This window comes from Macaca thibetana, chromosome 10 (assembly GCF_024542745.1).
Source record: "Macaca thibetana thibetana isolate TM-01 chromosome 10, ASM2454274v1, whole genome shotgun sequence".
NCBI classification, from domain to species: domain Eukaryota; kingdom Metazoa; phylum Chordata; class Mammalia; order Primates; family Cercopithecidae; genus Macaca; species Macaca thibetana.
The window spans coordinates 77,503,201-77,524,398 of record NC_065587.1 but is presented as its reverse complement, the minus strand read 5'-3'; the positions used below and the strand labels follow the sequence as shown (position 1 = coordinate 77,524,398).

Below are 21,198 nucleotides of genomic sequence, written 5' to 3'. Positions count from 1 at the left end.
GTACTTAGGGGCCCTGTGAATGCCGGAGAATAATTCCCAGTGGTTCTATGCGATATGAACAGAACATTGAAGAAAATATGTGAAAAAAAAACCTGATAACATATAAATCAGCCCTGATTATGTTAGAGTCCACCACATAAGCCTTTTTTTTTTTTTTTTTTTTGACAGAGTCTCTCTCTCTCTGTCACCCAGGCTAGAGTGCAGTGGCGCGATCTCGGTTCACTGCAACCTCTACCTCCCGGGTTCAAGTGATTCTCCTGCCTCAGCCTCCCAAATAGCTAGGACTACAGGCACGTGCCACCACGCTCAGCTAATTTTTGTATTGTCAGTAGAGACTGAGTTTTGCCGTGTTGGCCAGGCTGGTCTCAAACTCCTGACCGAGGTGATCCACCTGCCTCGGCCTCCCAAAGTGCTGGCATGAGCTACCGCACCTGGCCAAGCCTATTTATTTATTTATTTATTTATTAGAATTACTAAAAAATAATGCAACTGAGAAATCAAAAGCAGATAGGCTTTCTAGCATGCTGTGGTAATGTTTGGTTTCTGGCTTTATTACCTGTGATTTTTGTGACCAGTCACCTGCTTTGAGGTCTCCGTTTCTTCACTTGTAGGGATGTGTGTGGGTGGGTGATGGCAATGGTGTTAATATCTACTTCCAAGCTTTATTGGGACATGACACATAATATTAAATCTAGACACCACTAGATCTGCTGAATCATATGGCCCAAGTGACAGAGCTGCTTGTATAGCAGCCTGGACCTGTTATAAAACCTTCTCTTGTTCTGGGATCCACTCAAAACTAGCAGCTTCTTGGGTCACTAAATAAACGAGTGGGAGTAACACATCCAAATGAGGAATATACTGCCTCCAAAATTGAAAGAAGCTCACTAGGCATTGTCCCTCTTTTTTGATTTAGGAGGGTCCAGATGCAACATCTTATCCTTCATCACACAAGAATATCTCGACATATCCCACGCCACAGGACTCCTAGGAATTTCACCGAGGCAGAAGGTCCCTAAACTTTGTCAGATATATCTCCTACTCTCTGACATGCGAATGTCTTACCAATAAGACTAGAGCAGTTGCTACTTCTTGCTCACTAGGTCCAATCAGCATAATGTCATCTATGTAATGGACTAGTGATGAAAACCAATTAAGATCCCTGTGCACTAAATTATAACATAGGGCTGGAGAGTTGATATGCCCCTTAGGAACGACAGTGTAGGTGTATTGCTGGCCTTGACAGCTGAAAGCAAACTGCTTCTTGTGAGTCTTATTGACAAGGATGGAAATAAAGGTATTTGCCAGATCAATAACTGCATACCAGGTACCAGGGGATGTGCTAATTAGTTCAGGTAATGAAACCACATCTGGTACAACAACTGCAGTTGGAGTCACCACCTGGTTAAACTTTCCATGTTACTCTCCATCATCCTGTTTTGTGCACAGGTCAAGTAAGTTGAATGGAGAGTATGGTGAGACTCACCAGCCCTGCGACTTTGAAATTCCTGATGGTAGCACTAATCTCTGCCTTCCTTCAGGAATGTGGTACTGCTTTTGGTTTACAATTTTTCTAAGTTGAAACAGTTCTAGTGGCTCCCACTTGGCCTTTCCCTCTGTAATAGCCCTCACTCCACAGGTCACAGGAACCAGTGTAGCAATTCCGTCAGGGACTATATCTATTCCAAGTATACATTTCAGACTAGGGAAATAACCACAGGATAAGTTTAGAGACTCATGAAGTTCACTGTGAGATGGACCTGAATTAAAACTCTGTTGATCACCTGACCTCCATCAGCCCTACTCTGCCTGGTGGACCACAGTGAAATACTGGGTCTTCTGGAATAAATGTCAGTTCAGAGCCAGTGATCAGTAGTCCCCAAAAGGTCTGATTACTTCCTTTTCTCCAATGCATAGTTACCTGGTAAAACACCATAGGTCCATTTGGAGAAGGGTGGGAGAGAGATGAACAGTATAAATTTTCAGTAATGTACAGGGGCCTTTCCTCAAAGAGATTCAGCTTCCCCTTCATTGAAAGGGTTTTGGGTCTATAAACTCGCTCAAGGGTGGGAATTCCTTGAAGGAGAGTGACTCTCTGCTTTCATGATTCAGGTAATACTTTTTTTTCATTTAACATAGAAATTTTCCGCTTACAGACACTAAAAAAGAATTTAGTCGGATACCTATCTCTTTCACTTCCCAGGAACCTCATGATCAACTGGCCAGTGCCATGGTTCTCTGTGTTAGAGCATTTTGGTTGCTGCTTGACTCCACTGTTCATCATGGTAATCATGCCCATCTTGCCTTTGATGGTCGAGTGCTGCCACTTGGCCCCTGCCACACTGGGATCCAATCATTCCCGTTACATTTCGATTTCTCAATTCAGTGACTGCAGTTTCTATTGTAAGTTCTGGCCTACAGAGTAGGGTGTCACAGAGCTCTTCAAGGATGCCAGGACTCCTTCACAAACTTACTTCTCACAGTTATGGTGAAAAGTATGTCTCCAGGACCCTCCCAATGTGAGTAAGTCATTCTTGAATGACAAACCCACTCTAACATCCCAATGTCTCTAAGTCATTTAATCCCTCCCTCTACATTAAACCAAGGGAAGTTCAGCATTTCCAACTTGCTCACTGTGGGTGACTTTCTGGCCCATGTTCCAGCCAATGACTAAACAAACGATTACAGCACTTTCCAAATGCCTGAGCTGCAAAATTAAATGCATGCTGTCTCCTTCCTTTATCCATAACAATAAATTCATTTTGATCTAATTTGTGTTTCTCCTACCATGATCCTACGTTCTTAATATGCATTCCCTCACATGTTTTCCAAACTTTCATAAATTAGAAAATTTAAATACTTAATATTTATTTGGAGTATAGTATAAATCCTCATGAACTGCACTTTGTACTTCACCTTTAGGGGCATCTTGGGACTTGAATGAATGTAGTTATAGGTCTAGAAACAAAGAGGGGTCCTGAATAGAATCAGCATCATCTTGCATGGCAACTGCCTTGGGGGAGGCCCTTAGAGTTTCCTCTGGTGATGCAGGATTAATCCCCTTAGAAGAGGCTGGAGAGGGATCTTCTGCTGGCAAAGAAACCTTATCATAATTTAGGGGCTCAATGTCCTCAGTTTCATCAGGGCTGAAGCTGATCTCGATTCCAACTTTGAGCAACACATTCTTTCCTGGTTAATACACTGACTTTATCAGAAGACACCTTGTGAGGCTGAGGGTTCAAATTGTGTTAGTTTGGCTAGTCATGGGATGAGATCCTGCATTTGATTTTCAGTGATCTCAGTCCTAAGGCTATAGGAGATAAAGGTCTTCTTGAGGGCACACAATTGCAGCTTTTAGATCAAGTATGCAGCATTTGACCTGGGAATTCAAACCCTCAGCTCATTCTTTGTTCAATGATAATAGAAGCCAATCTCTTTACATTTGTTACTTTGCCAATCATGTTCAAAAGCATTATATACACAGTCAACAAAATCTTTGCTTCTTATAAGTGGTTGATTAGGAGTATCCAATGGTAATATTTTGCATATCTCTATTGACAGAGTACACCATAGACTATCTATCAGTGCCTTCTTTATTAATGGAAACAGAGTTATTTGCATCGTTAAACCTAATTGGATGAGAGAACCAATTCCAGAAACCTCAGCACCGATTCAGGAAACCCATCCTTACAATTCTCTTCCTCTAGAACCACTCTTGGGGCAAAAATCTGTATTAGTCTTGGTTCTCCAGAGAGACAGAATCAATTATGTGTGTGTGTGTGTGTGTGTGTGTGTGTGTGTGTGTGTGTAATACTCCAATTGTGTGTGTGTGTGTGTGTGTGTGTGTGTGTGTGTGTGTGTGTAATACCCCATCAGCTGTCCTCATTCTCAGGCCATCAGACTCAGACCAAATGAATGGGTACCCTGTGGACCAGTCAAGTTAACACATACAGTTAATTAGCATATTATGTATAGATTGAAAAAATGGCCACAGTTATTTTTCAGCTCCTCCTATTAACACTTAGAGTCTACTTCTTTCCCACTTGAATCTGGGCAGGTATTGGGATTTTCTTTGGATAGTAAAATGTGGTCAAAGTGACAATATGCCAGTTTTGGGCCTAGGCCTTAAGAAGTCTATGCTCCTGCTTTTGAGCAAGCTTTGATTAGCCTGCTAGTAGAAGAGAGACACAGGGCCCAATCACTCCTGATGTCCCAATTGCCAGCCAGCCAGCTGCCAGTCAGGTAGGTAAGACCATCCTCAACTAGCCAGGCTTCAGTTGATCTGCTAGCTGAACACAGATACCTGCCTAAGACCAGCTGGGATCAATGGAGCCCAACGAAAATCAGCAGAAAGTTTCAGCTGACCCATAGACTTGTGAGCAGTAACATATGGTTATTGTCTCAACAGTGACTTGTTTTCAAGTCATTAAGTTTTGAAGTGGTTTGTTATGCAGCTAAAGATCACTGACCCAGATGCCTTGTCAGTCATTTTAAGTCAGACGCATCTGCTTTGGACCATTTCCTGTGCCCTCTGAGGTGGGAATCATGAAATATGTATGGAGAAACTATTAAATCTATTATGCAGTTTATAAAACATAAACTCTCATAAGCTGGTTCTATAGCAAGCCTGCATATACATGCATTGTCATTATAGACAGCCCTCCTCAAGAGTCCACAAATGAATTCAAACCATCAATACTCAGGACAGGCTAGTAACACAAGATATGTTTGGAATTTTTTGTTTCATGAATGAGCAGATTGCTATATGTAAGTCATAATAGAATTGGATGAATCACTTTTTATACAGTATAGATCTCTGAAGCCTGTGGTTAGGGACTTAAAATAAGGTTTCATGGGTATAACCAGAAACAAAACAAAACAAAACAAAACAAAAAAACCTCATGAAAAGGAAAGAATGTGACAATGGTGGAGACCCTGAAATAGGTCTAACAAAGTAACCAAAAGCAGACAAAAAGCCATGTCCATGGTCTATCAGTCCTGCTACCAGCCTCACCTCAAGGGCACTCTGAATTTATCTGCTACTCATCTCTTGTGGCTCTCAGTCCCTCTTGCACTTGCTGCCTCATTGATCAACAAGCCAGGCCCTTAGCTCTTGAAATTTACTCTTCCTAGAAAGCTCTTCCCACAGACACCTTATGGCTCACTGAACTCCTCTCCCATTATGGTTAATTTTATGTGTCAATTTAGCTGGGTCACAGAGTGTTAAAATATTTAGTCAATCATTATTCTGAATGTTTCTGTGAGGGTGTTTTTGGATGAGATTAACATTTAAATCAGTAGCCTGAGCAAAACAGATTACCCTCCCTAATGTGGGAGGGCCTCATCCAATCAGTTGAAGGCCTGAATAGAACAAAAGGTTAACATTCCCCTGAGTAAGAAAGAATTCTGCTGCCTGATATCCTCTGAACTAAGAATTAACTAAGACATTGGTTCTTTCTTTCTTTTTTTCTTTTCTTTTTTTTGACAGAATCTCACTCTGTCGCCCAGGCTAGAGTGCAGTGGCACAGTCTCAGCTCACTGCAACCTCTGCCTCCTAAGTTCAAGCAATTCTGTCTCAGCCTTTTGTATTTTTAATAGAGATGGGGTTTCACCATGCTAGCCAAGCTAGTCTTGAACTCCTGACTTCAAGTGATCTGGCTGCCTTGGCTTCTCAAAGTGCTGGGATTACAGGTGTGAGTCACTGCTCTGACCAGCAGCCTGTGGCTTTTGAACTCAAACTGGGACATGTGCTCTGCAGATTTTGGACTTGCCAGCCTCCATAATCACATGAACCAATTCCTTTGCAATAAATCTCATGCACATACACGTACATATGTAAGTGTGAATATCTCCTATTGGTTCAATTTCTCGGAGGAACTCTGACTAATATATCTCCTTTCTGGAGGTCACCTTCTCAGCAAAGTGTTCCATAATCATCCTATTAAAACAGAAAACTATTCCCTATGCCTCTTTCTTTCTTAATTCTCTGTAGCTTTTTTTTTTACTACATCCAACATGCTACAACTTTACCTCTTTATTTTATGTATTGCTTGCCTATGAAAACTTAATGGGAGCAGGGATTTTTGTTCATCTTTCCCCTCACTTCCCCAGGCTTCTCCAGCATACAGGACAATGCCTGGCACATAGTATATGTGCAATAAATATTTGTTGAATGAATAAACTTGAAAAAAAAGAAATTCAGTAGTTCAAGTGTTGCTTTTGATCAGATATTTTTTTTCTGAGCTCTGCAGATTTCACACATACAACCCACAAGAAATGCGGTTGTAATGGTCTGCGTAACTGCCACAGAGAATATTCCAGAAGGATGGGGAAGAGCATGGAAGGGAAAAAGACCTTTCAGATAACTCACCTGGAAAAGTAGACATTAGGGAAGGCATGAAGTTAGGGTATTAGATTTTTATGGCTGCTATATTGACTTACCAAAAATTGAGTGGCTTAAAACAATAGAAATGTATTCTTTCACAGTTATGGAGGCCAGAAGTCTGAAATCAAATGTCAGCAGGGCCATACTCCTTTGAGGGAATTGGTTCCTTGCTTCTTTCACTTTCCAGTAGCTGTCACCATTCCTTGACCTGAGCCTGCACCACCCCAGTTTCTGCCTCTGTGGACACATTGCCTCCTCCTCCTCTTCTTTCTGTGTGAAATCTCTCCCTGCCTCACTCTTCTAAGGACATACATTGATATGGTTTGGCTGTGTCTCCACCCATATCTCATCTTGAATTGTAGCTCCCATAATCCCCATGAGTAATGGGAGGGACCCAGTGGGTGGTAACTGAATCATGAGGGTGGGTTTTTCCTGTGCTGTTCTCATGATAGTGAATAAGTCTCATGAGATCTGATGGTTTTATAAAGGACAGTTCCCCTGCACATGCTCTTCTGCCTGTTGCCATGTAAGACATGCCTTTGCTCCTCCTTTGCCTTCCACCATGATTGTGAGACCTCCTCAGCCATGTGGAACTATGAGTCCATGAAACCTCTTTTTCTTTATAAATTACCCAGTCTCTGGTATGTCTTTATTAGCAGCATGAGAACAGACTAATACACACATCATTGGATTTAGGGCCCACATGGAAGACCCAAGATAATCTCCTCATTGCAAAATCCTTACCTTTATAACATCTTTAAATATCTCTTTTCCAAACAAGGGAACATTCACAAGTTCCAGGAAACAGGATAAGGACATGTCTTTTTGGGGACCACCACTCAACAGTGAGATAAAAAATTGGATTGTGCCATGATTCCACAATGACAATCCTTGAGGTTGTTGTCCAGCTGCCGACACAGGGGTACTTTCTGAGGGATGTGGGCCTTTGTAGTCAAGATAACTAAACCCGCTCAGGGTTCCCTAAGGACTTAAACTAATTCAAATTAATAAGTAAAGCTTTAAACATTTACTTATTAAGGTAAAGATCATTTTCAGGAAACCATGTGCTGGAAGCAAGACCAAGCATTTTCTTTAAACAAGAGAGTCAGCTGTGGGTCAGGCTTTTGATTCTGATTCTTTTCTTTCCCTTCTCCTAATCTTATGACAGGGATTCTTATAATCTGGCTCAAGAGCTATCATGTGCTCTAATCCACGGAAAGGCAATACATTGCACTTTGCACTCAAATTTTTAAAATGTTATCAAGGTCATCTCTTAAGCAATCTCTTAAGCAGCATGAGGACATGCAAAGAGATCCAAGTTCAGAATTTCTGGCTGTTTTTCCTGGTGCTAGTCTCTATATCCCATGACTGTATTTTCACCTTTCCCTGATGTTCAGGAGGCTTGAAACTTTTACGTGAAATTTATTTTGTTTAAAGTATTATAATGGGCAGTTTTCAGGACCAAGTGTTCCACAATTTATTTAAATATCCCATATAACCCTCCAGTTCCCTGAGTAAGTATAAACAACTATTCTATTTAAATTTTAAGACACTAAATTTTATTATAGCCAGAAATAGTTTCTTTTTGCTGTTAGAAGTGGAACCACTCAAGTCTCTGACCTTACCATTCCTAGGCCAATAAAATATCTATTAAAAGGTCATATGCCAGTGACATGTAATATCTACTGAGTGAATTCATAAGTCTGATTCTGGCATTAAAAACTCTTTGACAATTAAACTTTCACTACCCTGGGCACTCTGCCTGTGGGATAGCCCTGTTATTCAAGGAGCAATATGAAAGAAAGAAAGAAACAGAGAAAGAAAGAAGCAGAGAAAGAGAGAAAGAAAGAAAGAAAGAAAGAAAGAAAGAAAGAAGAAAGAAAGAAAAAGAAAGAAAGAAAGAAGGTTAAATTTCAACTGAAAATGGACAAATACTTGTGAAATGTATTTCAAAAATTCATTTAGCAAAATATAAATAATGAGCTGGGCATGGTGGTATGTGCCTGTAGTCCCGGCTACTTGGGAGGCTGAGGTGGGAGGATCGCTTGAGCCCAGGAGTTTCAGGCTACGGCGAGCTACAATTGTACTATTGCACTCCAGGCTGGGTGACACAGTGAGAGTTTGTCCCTAAAACAAATAAATAAGTAACAATGTAAATTTTTATATTTTGGGGCTTAGTTTTTAGGAAAAAAGAGGCACATAACAATAAAATAAACTGGTGGCATTTATTCAACATTGCAATATCTAAGGTATGGCCTGAGTTCTTAGTGATGGACTCCACTATTTCCTTAAAAACTAATCAATTAATACAGTAAAATAAAATAAAGCAAATTTTTCTTAAACATGTAAGACAAACTTAGATCCAGATTGGGTGCTCTAGAGGGCAGTTTCCTGCATGGTATGTCTCCTCCGTCATTATCCGCAGGACTCTGAGAAGTTGTAGGAATATGCTGGTGCAGAGTTGAGGCCCAGCTTCATCTCCAATAGTTGAGGCCCAGCTTCATCTCCAATGTCATGGAAAGGGACTGTATATCCTGGGGACAGAGCCCTGTGCTCCCCTACGCCACTTGGACACAGCCTGGGGAGAGAGTGACCTCCTGGGTGTATCCACATTAGAGACCCCGCTCTTTTATCGTGACCTGACCTTCATACTGATGACCCCAAGACACTATACACCAAGGCCAAATAATCTAATTAGTAAAAAGAGCAGGGCGTTGGTAGAGTGATTTTAAAATAAGGATTGAGAGAAAGAAAGATCATCAGTTAACTTGCAGTCAACATTCTAATGCAATCTGGTATGGCTGTCCATCATGTGGCAGAGAGATGTGGGGGCCAAGGAAACAGCTAGGCTACCTTCTCCTCTTGTCCAGGGTGCTGTGAATTTAAGCAGCAGTAATAGACTGATGGCAGTGGAAGCCTCCACCTGTGAAGATCAGTGTGCTTCTAAAGGCTATGTCTGAAACTCAAGGGATTCTGGATTCCCTGTGACATCTATGCAAAATCTTGGCTAGAATATACATCCTACCCAGACATACTGATGCCAGCCTTCAGACAGATTTTACTATAATGAGTACATGGAGACTCATATTCAGTAGGTTCTGATGAGATGTTTAAATATTTAAAAAAAAAAAACTGTACAGCTTACCTTCATTTAGAAAGGGTATTTGATCTGACAAATAAAGGAAAATGAAGTAATGGGTGGGTGGTCTTGATTGTTTTCTTTATCTTCCTAATTCTTAGCTGGGGAATATTCTTTTTCTACCAAATGTGTCTTGGGTAGTGCTTACCTATGCTTTCTTCTCAGAGACATAAAAGCAGAATATTGCCATTTCATGGATTACAGAACTAGCCTCCTAACAGGTTTCCTGGTTCCCCTCTCCAGTTCATTTTCCACATTACACGCAAAGAGATTCTGCTAAAACAAAAGCTGGAGCATGTCCTCTCAATGGCTGCTCCTGTCTTCTGGATAAAGCGTCAAGCTCTTGATGCTTCTTGCAATGGTCTTGCATGCTCTGGTCCCATTATGGTTTCCCTTGGTCTCAGTTCTTTTCATTGGAATGGACTTCTTTCTGATCCTGCAATGTTCCCTTTGCCTTAGGCCAGCTACATCTGCTGTTCCCTCTGACTTGAATCCCCTCCTACGACTTCTAAGAGTTCTCATTCCTACTCACACATCTCTTATATGGACTTAAGATTCACATCCTCTGGAAATGATGTGCAGTGAAGCTAAGACCCTGTTTTATATTAGTAGTAGGCCATCTCTTGGACCAGCAGTTATAAATCAAAGACCACTGGTAGTGTAAGTACTTTGAAAAGAGATTTAGGATTATATATGTAGACATTCTGAAGCAATTATCAAAGATATGTTGGCTTTGTAATATTTTCTGACAGAATCATCTCTTTGGCACTGGATACTCTATGCAGCAAAAATATCCATCACGTCCAAAGCTGCCACTGCGTGCTTCAGAGCTTTCAAGAATAATTTCAAAATCCTTTCACTCTGAGTACTTTTTATTTGGTTTTAAAACCTAATGATCTATACGTTGCTGAACAGTTTGTTCTACCCTCTCTACTCTTTAATATTCAATTGAATTAAATAAACAAGACACATCAATGAGAAATCCAAATGTCAAAATGACTGATTTTTAGCTCCGTTTGGTTAGAAAATATAAGTCCATGGACTCTCTCCTGGCATGCATTGCCAGGGCACTCTGTACTGAAGCAATGAGAAGTCTTCAAATCCATCTACAAAATACTCCAGAAAGCATCTCTTAACTAAGGACATACAGAAAGACAGTACAAACCAAAGCATGTGTGTAAGGATCGGGCTCAGAAATCCTTTTAAAATCTAGAAGTCTAAGTGCTCACATTCTACGCACGAAGGTGTTCATCTGAATCATCCCCTACTGGTCAATGGGCGGAACTGTTGCGGGGAGGTCAGCGAGCATACACTGAGGAGATGGGAACTGGGAACTTGCATTTGTGCCTGAACCTGAGCAATGCCCAAGAAAACTTGAACAGCACTCTTTTGGGGTCATGGATTTTTCCTGATGATTTACTCCTTTGAAGACAGTTCTGCTTGTGGCTAATGCTGAGGAATTAGAGGCTTACATGAAATGTATTCCAGGAGGATTTTTTTCCTAACATTTTGTTATGAAAATCTTTACACATATAGAAGAGTTGAAAGCATTTTACAGTAGACACCCATATACTTACCACATATTCCACCAGTAGCATTTTACCATATTTGCTTTAGCATATGTCTATATCATTTATCCTTTTGGGTGCATTTCAACTTCAAAGGAAGTTGCAGGCATCAATAAGAATACTTTATTATATGTGTTATTAACTAGGTTTCATGAGGATTAAGAAGGGGGCTCTGCAACACAAGCATGATTCTCTTTCTAGACCATTAATTCCACTGGGCCTAGGAATTCCCTGGGTGTCCCTTAAGGGAATCTATGCAGGATAAAGCCATGCATTTCATCTCTTCCTAAATAACTACTTATACATATATCAGGGAAGAATATAAAAGGTGTTTTTTCTCCCTACTCCCCATACAATCTTGTCCATCAACATTATCAAATGGATTGGCAGGGCTCCCTAGAGTGCTTTGTCATGGAACCAGTCAATTCGTAGGTAGAGAAGACACCATCCTAGTTCTGCAGAAATTCTCAATAGCTCCTATTCTGATAGGGAATGACTTAATGAAGTTCTTGCATGTATTTAAGCCTGTCCCAATAACAGACAATGTATTCTTATTAGTGAGCTCATCCTCAAGAGATGGGAAGAGAGCAGCTGTAATGAGAGTAACTTGTGTCTGGATTGGCTTGGGTCTCACTGCAAAATAATTTTCCATTGTCTTAGGCATTTGCCTAAGAGAATGTTATAGATATTAAGGAAAAGATAATTGGTATTGCTGTCAAGAGAGTAACTGAATTTCCTTGTTTCATACTGTCAAACTTTTGAGAGGACTTAATTTGCCTTTTACAATGGGGAAGATGGTGAAATAGAGAGAGACATGAGCTTTTGAGAGTATCCTAAAAAGCCTGCAAAGACCCTGAGAAAGCTGAGGGTTTGATGGAGCCTTTTGGATACATGTTAAAGGCTATTGCCAACATTTCCAGAGCTTTCACCCCGATCCACCATCACATCCCCAAATACAGGATATCCCACAGCCATCAAATCAGGGCATGAATTCTAAATACACTTTCCCTTCTCCTTATTGATTTCATTTTCCAAATCTATACACAACATTTTTTATGAAAGTAATGTGTGATACTACTCCTTTCCTTCCTTTAGCCCAAGAGTTAATAAACTTTTCTTAAAGAGGCGGAGAGTACATATTTTAGACTTTGCAGACTATAACGTCTCTGTCACAACTACTCAATGCAGCTGTTGTAGCGTGAACTCATAGACAATGCGTAATGGAATGGGCATGGCTGTGCTCAATAGAAATTTTAAGGACACTAAAATTTGAATCTCAAATGATTTTCACGTGCTCTGAAATATTCTTCTTCTTTTGACTATTTTTCAATCAGTTCAAAATGTCAAAATCATTCTTAGTGCACTGGCTGTGCAGAAAGAGGCATTGGCCTGGATTTGAACCCTGTTCTTGTTTGGCACTATTCAATAGAACCGTCTGTCATTGTGGAAAAGTTGCATATTGGCACTGTCAAATACCAAAGCCACTAGCTACATGGGAATACTGAGCACATGAAATGTGGCTAGTGTGACTGAGAAACTGAATTTCAAATTTTATTCAATTTTTCAATAACTTATATTTAAATAGCCCTGTATGACTAGTGTTCACTACCTTGGACAGTACAGCTCCATAATTTTCTTTCCTATTAACTTGAAAAAATGGTCTTATCTCTTGCCTACATTAAAATGGACCCCCAAGTCCTTTCCTTTGCTGCTTAAGTGATATAGCTATAACTCTGTAGAGACAACAGTTGATGTCTTGATTTTATATATTACATAGCAAACACAGGGAAACACACAGAGCACATGCAAATAAATACCCATACTGCACATGTGCATGAGTGCATACGATCCTGATATAGCTCTTCATTGGAATTCCATCACTTCCAAATTCAGTGAACAAATAATCATGGGGAAAAATGCCTACCACTTAGTAAGGATAGTCCCCTCCTATTCAATGTCTATTATAAAAAATGCAGTATTGGATAATGAAAGCTAACATATAGTATAAACTTAAACTTTTGTGGTGGTTTCCTTAATTACTTGTCACAAAATCCTATACCTCCTTTAGACAGCTTGCAATAATGAACTTGCAAAACTGACCTAAGAGATGTCATCATGTGAAATCCGCAAAGTGATCATTTCCAAGTAAATGACAGTACATAAACTCTAGGTCATCTTAAATCAAATCTCAGCACTTCACGCTGAGCTCACAGGTCAAGGCCAGAGAAGCTGACCAGTGAAACACAAAAGCTTAAAATCACTATTATTTAAATGGTTTTGATAACAATCATTTAGCATACCTGTAAAGTCTTATTCATTATAAAATGATACAATTATATTTTTCATCTTGATTAAACCCATTTAGAGTGAAACTTCTATCATCATTGGCAAAGATGATTTAGGGTTAACTAAGGAAATTCCAGAGTGAGAGATGAGTGACAGTTGTCTGTCATGGGTAACACAAAACAATAGGCAAGAAGGTTAAGTTAATGGTGAGAAAGTAAACACTTGCCCTTACAATCCTAGTGCTGAGTTTTGAATAATCCCAGGCCTAGTTGCTCCTTGAAAACTCTCCATGGCTCCAGCTGAGGCCTTCTTTTCTTTGTCATGCTATATTCTCTCCACTTTCCCTCCATTTTTATATGTATGATTCACAAACCTTTTATCTCCAGCTAAGACTTCTCTTCTCAAATCCAAAGTGGTACATTTAGCCATCTACATGACTTCTCCAGATGCCTCAAAACATCTCAATCATACTATGTCCAACGTTGCTGTCATGGTTCCCTCCTCCTCATCCCCAGTTTGGCAGTCTGACACCTAGCCCAGGAATAGGTGTCAAAATCTACTCAGTTGCACAAACCACACACCTAGGCAATTCCTTGACTCCTCCCTTTCCCTGTACCCTACAGTCAATCTGGCTCCAGGTCCTGCCTCTCACATCCTTCTGCCTCTCTCCATCACCACTGCCATAAACCAACTCCACACTGCCAGTGTCTCTTGCCTGCACTAACATAATATTCCTAGCTAATCTTTTGCATCCTGCTTGCCCCTTCTATCCTTTAATTTGCTCCCCACATCAATCAATAAAAATATTTTCAAAGCCTAAATCTGATAATATCACTTCCTTCAGCCAGCCTTAAGTCTTGCTTTTTTTTTTTTTTTTTTTTTTTTTAGACAGAGTTTCACTATTGTTGCCCAGGCTGGAGTGCAATGGCGCGATCTTGGCTCACTGCAACTTCCGCCTCCCGGGTTCAAGCGATTCTCCTGTCTCAGCCTCCCGAGTAGCTGGGATTACAGGGGCATATCACCACATCCAGCTAATTTTTGTATTTTTAGTAGATATGGGGTTTCATCATATTGGTCAGGCTGGTCTCAAACTCCCGACCTCAGGTGATCCGCCATCCTCGGCCTCCCAAAGTGCGGGGATTACAGGTGTGAGCCACCATGCCCAGTCAGCCTTAAGTCTTATTAGGATAAAAGCCAAAATTGTTAATGCAGCAGCCAAGGCTTTATGGGTTTCATTTCTATCTACCTTTCTGGCTCCACTGTATACTCTTTTCCTGATGCTCTTTGGTCTATCTACCATGACTCTTCAGTTCCTTGCACACACCATGGTCCCTCCTATCACAGGGACTTTGCGTGTATTATTATCTGCATCTGAAAGGGTTTATCTTCATCCACACACACACTCTTTCTCACTCTACCAGACCTTATTATCATTTACCTAGTTAATTCCTACTCAACCTTTGGCTCTTAGTTCAAACATCACTTGCTCCAAGATGTTCTGTCTGATCTTCAGTCCCCTAAACCTACCTCACTCAGAGCAGTCTGGGTTTTCCTGGCACCATGCTCCTTTCTTTCAGAGAACTTGTCTGGGTTTGTAGCTAGACAATTAGTTCATGTGACCATTTGTTTATTGCCTCCTTCTCTCCTCTTTTGGGGGGATAAATTCCACTGGAGCAGGGACAATGTCTACTTTTTACCAAGTATGTTTTCCCCAGAACTTGGTCACTGGCATATTGAATACATTCAAGAAACATGTGAATGGATAAAATGAGTGCATTGAGGACCTGGGGATAGTGTAGGTGAGTCTATGGTGGCATCTGGGGTTGGGAAGGGATATAATGCCAACCTTCCTTGCAAGCCCAAGCTACTCCAATGATGTTTCACCTCTGTGGACAGTGTTGACCCATGAACTCAATATCCAGACATCAACCAATATCCAGGATGTTATGGGGTGTGTGTTATGATTGGCTTACTAATTTATTCCTCCCTTCCTCCAAGTCACTTTTCTATTCTTATTCTCAATTTTCCCCTTATCTCATATTCCTCAATTATTTTTTATGGATTTTTATCTTTCAGTGCTATATGCATTATTATTATCTGTGTTCCTTCTCTGAGACCAAAACTACCTTTTAATAAATAACATTTATAATAATAACTTATTTATCCCAACCCTCATTGTACTGCTAAGCCTCGAAAATCCAAGCTGAGATCCAATCCTGGTGGCTAAATGACAATACAGTAGCCAGCTGGATATGTAAGCCTCATTGTCTCAGTAGCATTATTCTTGTTTTGCCCTTAAGGCTACTTGTAGTTTCTATCACATACTTTTTCTCATCCACTTCCTGCCATTCCTGAGTTCCCCTGAATCTGGGCCTGCAATAAAATATGGATTCATAAAGCAAAAACAGGGCCTATTCAAATTCTAGCATCCAATGAAAATAAAAGACAGAGAAAGCATGCAGCCAGGATTTAAACCTGTGCTTTGATATCTTAGGATTTACCATGAAAATATTTTTCTGGGAACAGGTTCTGGGGTCTGTGCTTAGTGTATCTACTCTTTTTCCCAATGTACCCTTTCCAGAGATATATTTGTATCCATGTGACATTGATTCATGCAGCCAGATGGCAAAGGACAGAGCTGGACCACTCTAGGCAATGTGTGGCCTACTTACAGGCCCAACAATCTGTAGTCTAATACTAAATAAAGGTATTGGGCCTTTAAGTTTCAAAAAATGCAATTTTGTTTGTTGGTTATCTTACATGTAGCAGGGACAGTCTGAATGCTGGATGTATCCATTCCAACAAGCAAGGAGATAAGATGTTAAACTGATTCCCCAAGGCTGGATAGAGAGAAGTATCGTGGGTGTCATTGCCAACCCTGTGAGATGCTGACGAAGCCACTGAGAACCAGGAGTAAATGTTTAGGAACCTGAGGAACAAATTCCTTATCACCGGCAGACAATTGTAATGACCTTGTGATATGGTGGGAAGTGTCCCAGGGTATTCAGAATGTGTAAGATCTTCAAGGGCCTTCTGAACTATCTAAAAGAGATGGTACAGGCATTCCTGTGCAGAAGGTGTTAGTGCCGAGAGCTTGTTCCCTGACGGAAACAGGGTAAAAATCAAAGGGATATAAACTGAATCGGAGCATTCCATAGAAACAAAGATGCCACTAGGGAATGTGCTCTCACATCAAGACATATTAGTTCAGAATGGCCTTGTTCAAAAACGGCCACAGGTATGTCAAATCAAATATCAACAGTTCAATATGGTATAAAACTGGGTAAAGTGTACATGAATTGATTAGCAACCTAATATAACACAGTTGTCCCTAGGCATCCATGGGGGATTGGTTCCAAGATGCGCTTTGGATACCAAAATCCATGTATGCACAGGTTCCTTATATAAAGTGGTGCAGGCGGGGGTAGTGGCTCTGGCTGGGGATGGTGGCTCAGGCCTATAATCCTAGCACTTTGGGAGGCTGAGGTGGGCAGGTCAGCTGAGGTCAGGAGTTCAAGACCAGCCTGGCCAACATGGTGAAACCCCGTCTCTACTAAAAATACAAAAATTAGCTAGGCATAGTGGCACATGCCTGCAATCCCAGCTACCCAGGAGGCTGAGGCAGGAGAATCACTGGAACCTGGGAGGCGAAGGCTGCAGTGAGCCTAGATCGCGTCACTGTCCTCCAGCCTGGGCGACAGAGTGAGACTCTGTCTCCAAAAAAAAAAAAAAAAAAAAAAAAAAAAAAAAAAAAAAAAAAAAAGTGGTGTAGTATTTGCATATACCCTTTGCACATCTACACTTTGAATCATCTCTAGGCTAGTTATAATACCTAACTCAATGTAAATTCCATGTAAATTAGTTGTTATACGGTATGATTTAGGGAATAATGACAAGGACAAAAATCTATACACGTTCAGTACAGACACCATTTTTTCCCCCAAATATTTCTTATCTGCAGTTGGTTGAATCCACAGAAGTGGAACCTATGGATACAAAGGGCTGACTGAACTGTAACAGGGAACTTTATAGAGACACCTCTGTTCTCTTCTACTCACATCTTAGTTTTATTGCAACAGATCAAAGGTAGAAATATCATTTCATCAGTCAGTCTTGGAACTCAGAGGGGTCTTCTCAACTGGGGTTTTCAATAACATATCTGAGGAAGTGTTTAGGAAGATGAGGGACTATTGTTTAACCAACTAATCCAGGGACTCGTGTTTTGCTGCTTTTTAGTTTTTCTTTCTCGTGGAAACTCTGGCATTGGTGCAATGACTGGCTTTGTGTCCTAAAGCTCCCCTTACCTCTGATAGTCTCATCCTTTAATCTCCACACTGGCTTCAGGTATCACTATAGAATTATTGAAGAAAAATGCCCAGAATCCTATCCACAGTATTTTGGTAACTTAGTTTCCAGATCATTTGGTTCCTGATTTTACTCTGATCTTCTTAGGCATCTGGAGGCCTGTCCATTCCCAGCACAGGGTTCCTGGCTACCTTCCTGTTCACTCTGTATCCTTAGTATGTAGCACAGTGCCTGACACATAGTATATGCTCAATAAATATCTTTTGGATGAATATTTAAAGTGAATGGGTCTGAACTTCACTGTTTCTTCAATTTAAAAAATAAGAATGTATATGCAACTTTCTATTGCCCAACTATTTAGTCTACAAAATATTAACTCATTCTATGAAGTCGTGAAATATCTCCTCTATGCCAGGTGCTTGGAGAAATAACAGAGATGCGGCCCCTGTGTGGGGACGAAACAAGTTATAAACAAGTAATCATATGAATAAGATATTTTCAGAAAGATGGTGCCACACATTAAAAAAAAAAAAAAAAAAAAAAGGAATAAAGACAGAAACTACTCTGCCATTTGAGAAAGTCTCTCCGTAAAGAAACACTTGAACCAAGAACTGAAGAAAAAGGTACCAGTGTGGAGATGTCTAGAGGAATTGTGGCCTAGCAGCAGAAACAGCAGAAGCATGGTCATGGTTCCATCTGGGGACAGACAAAGAGTTGGAACAGTGGGAGTATAGTGTGCACTGGGAGGGGGCGGGTGGAGATGGATACAGGGCCACGTTGTGCAAACACCTGCTGAGGAGGTAGGACTTGACACCTTCTGATAAATCCACAAAGGGTTTAAGCGGGTTAGTGGCTTTATCTGAATGACTTAAATGTCCACTTTTTATATGTAATTAGTGTTAATCAGTTTAACATAATAAAAAATTGGAATGATGCTGACGTGCGAAAATATCCCATCTGTCAAAATTATTCTTACAGTAAACTGATATATGATAGCTACTCTCCTCCCTCCATTTTTCTAAAAGTGTCTTTTAAATATATATACATATGTATACACATACATATACACACAGACACATATATATGTTTTTTTGAGACAGAGTCTCGATCTGTTGCCCAGGCTGGAGTGCAGTGGCGCGATCTCAGCTCACCACAACCTCCGCCTCCCAGGTTCAAGCAATTCTCCTGTCTCAGTTCCCTGAGTAGCTGGGATACAGACATGTGCCACCATGTCTGGCTAATTATTGTATTTTTAGCAGAGATGGAGTTTCACCATGTTGGCCAAGCTGGTCTTGAACTCCTGACCTAGTGATCCACCCTCCTCAGCCTCCCAAAGTGCTGGGATTACAGGCGTGAGCCACCGCACCCAGCCTTAAATACATTTTTTAATTAAAACAATTTTTCTTTTACCTCTACTCAAGAAAGCTTTGATCTCTTAAATATTGAGTACATATAAAAGAGGGTAAAGTAGTCATAAGATATAAAGAACATTGAAGCAATAAACACCTACTGACTACTTTATAAAATCCTTTCTCCTTCCCTGACTCCTCAGAGGTAATGGTGGTTTTGAATTTTTTGGTTTTATCGTTCTCATACTTTTAAATATTTATTTGTATACTAAAACAATATGTAGATTCATTTTGCATGCTTTTAAATTTATTGGATTGAATCATACTGTATATATTTTCTTGCCACTTGTTTTTTTAACTATTTTGTTGATGAAATGTATCCAAGTTGTTATGTGTAGCTACAAGTCATATTTATTTAGCTGTTGTGTGATACTCTTTTGTAGCAATATATTAACATTGCTTTATTCTACTATTATAGGTGGGTTATTTTTCATTTCTTTTTCTAGTACAGAGAGTGTTGCTATGAACACTCTTGCACAACGCTTCTGATACACATAGGCTACAATTTCTCTAGGGAGTTTCTACCTTGATGAGGAATTTCTGGTTACAGGACTGCATACCTTTAACTTCACTAGATAATCTCAAATTGTTTTTCAGAGTGTTTGCACCAATTTTTACTCCCACTTGCAGCTTACAGTTGTCCCAGATGCACCATATCCTTGCAAATTGCTTGATATTGTTAGACTTTAAAAGTGTGCCTGTCTGAAGGTGTAAAATAATATAACACTGTGGTTTCAATGTGCATTTCTTTGATTACTAATGAGCTTGAGCCTACTTATATGTTGCTAATCATTTGTGTTTTTCCATATTAGAAGCACCTGTTTGAGTTTTTCCACATTTTTCTATTATTTGTCTTCCACTTAATCTGTAGGAATTTCATATATAATAATATAATACTGTTATAATATATTACTATAATTTAGAGTATATATAATACAATATAATACAGTTGACTCTGTATCCATGGGTTCTCTGTATCCACTGGTTGAATCCGTATCCACAGATTCAACTAGCTGTAACACAAAAAATTTTGAAAAAAAAAATACATAAATAAAACATAATACAAATTAAAACCAATACAGTGGAACAAGTATTTATATGGCATTTTAGGTATTATAAGTAATCTGGAGAGGATTTAATATATATGGGAGGATGAATAAGTTTTATAATATATATAATATATATTTATAATACATATAAATAAACCACAGTGCTATATTATTTTATACCTCTACACAGGCATATCTGAGGAAGTGTTTAGGAAGATGAGGGACCGTTATTTAACCAACTAAACCAGGGATTCGTGTTTTGCTACTTTTTATTTTTAAGTCTAATGATATTAAGTGATTTTCAAGGATATGGCGCATCTGGGACAACTTTAAACTGTTGGTGGAAGTAAAAGCTCGTGCAAAGCCTCTGGAAATCAATTTGAGACTATCTACACCATTTTGTATCAGGCACTTCAGCATCTGCATGTTTTGGTATCTCTGGGGGGTCCTAGAACCAATCCCTCACGGCTAGCAAAGGATGATGTATAATACTAATTTTTGATTAAGTTTTAACTATAGGAGTTATCTGTCTTTTTACTCTCTTCAAAGTGTCTTTTGATGAACAGAATATCTTACCTTTAATTTAGCCCAAATTATCAATCTTTCTGTTACATTTTGTTCTTTTTCTATATTGGTAAAGAAAACCTTCCTTTTCCCAAGTGCATGAAGGTATTCTACATAATATTCTAAAGATTTATAGTTTTATATTTCATATTTAATTCTTGAAACCACATAGATAGGATTTTTGTGTGTGAGGTGAGGTAGGAATCCAATTTAGTTTTTTTTCCATATTAATAATAATAGTTCTGGTACTATTTATTGAAAAGCCTGAATTTCTCCACATGAATCCAGTGCCATCTCTCTCATAAATCAAGTTCTCACATCAGTGTGCATTTGTTCATAGACCATTTATTTGTGCCAATGTTAAATCTGCCAATATCCCACTAATATCTTAATTACTATATATTCAGAATCATCTTTGATATGTGATGAATCTTTATGTTCTGTCCCACTTCAGAAACATCTTGGTAATTCCTGGGTCATTGCTTTACCATAA

The 21,198-nt window shown here is 39.6% G+C and overlaps 1 protein-coding gene and 1 non-coding gene across 3 annotated transcripts in view; both read right to left on the bottom strand.

Moving 5' to 3' along the window:
• PLCB1 (phospholipase C beta 1) overlaps positions 1–21,198 on the bottom strand; it is a 741,541-nt gene that overhangs the window by 45,598 nt on the left and 674,745 nt on the right. The gene's annotated exons all lie outside the window — the stretch shown is intronic.
• Positions 8,768–9,001, bottom strand: LOC126929898 (small nucleolar RNA SNORA73 family). The gene has a single exon (XR_007717331.1). It is a non-coding gene; the product is annotated as a small nucleolar RNA SNORA73 family (small nucleolar RNA).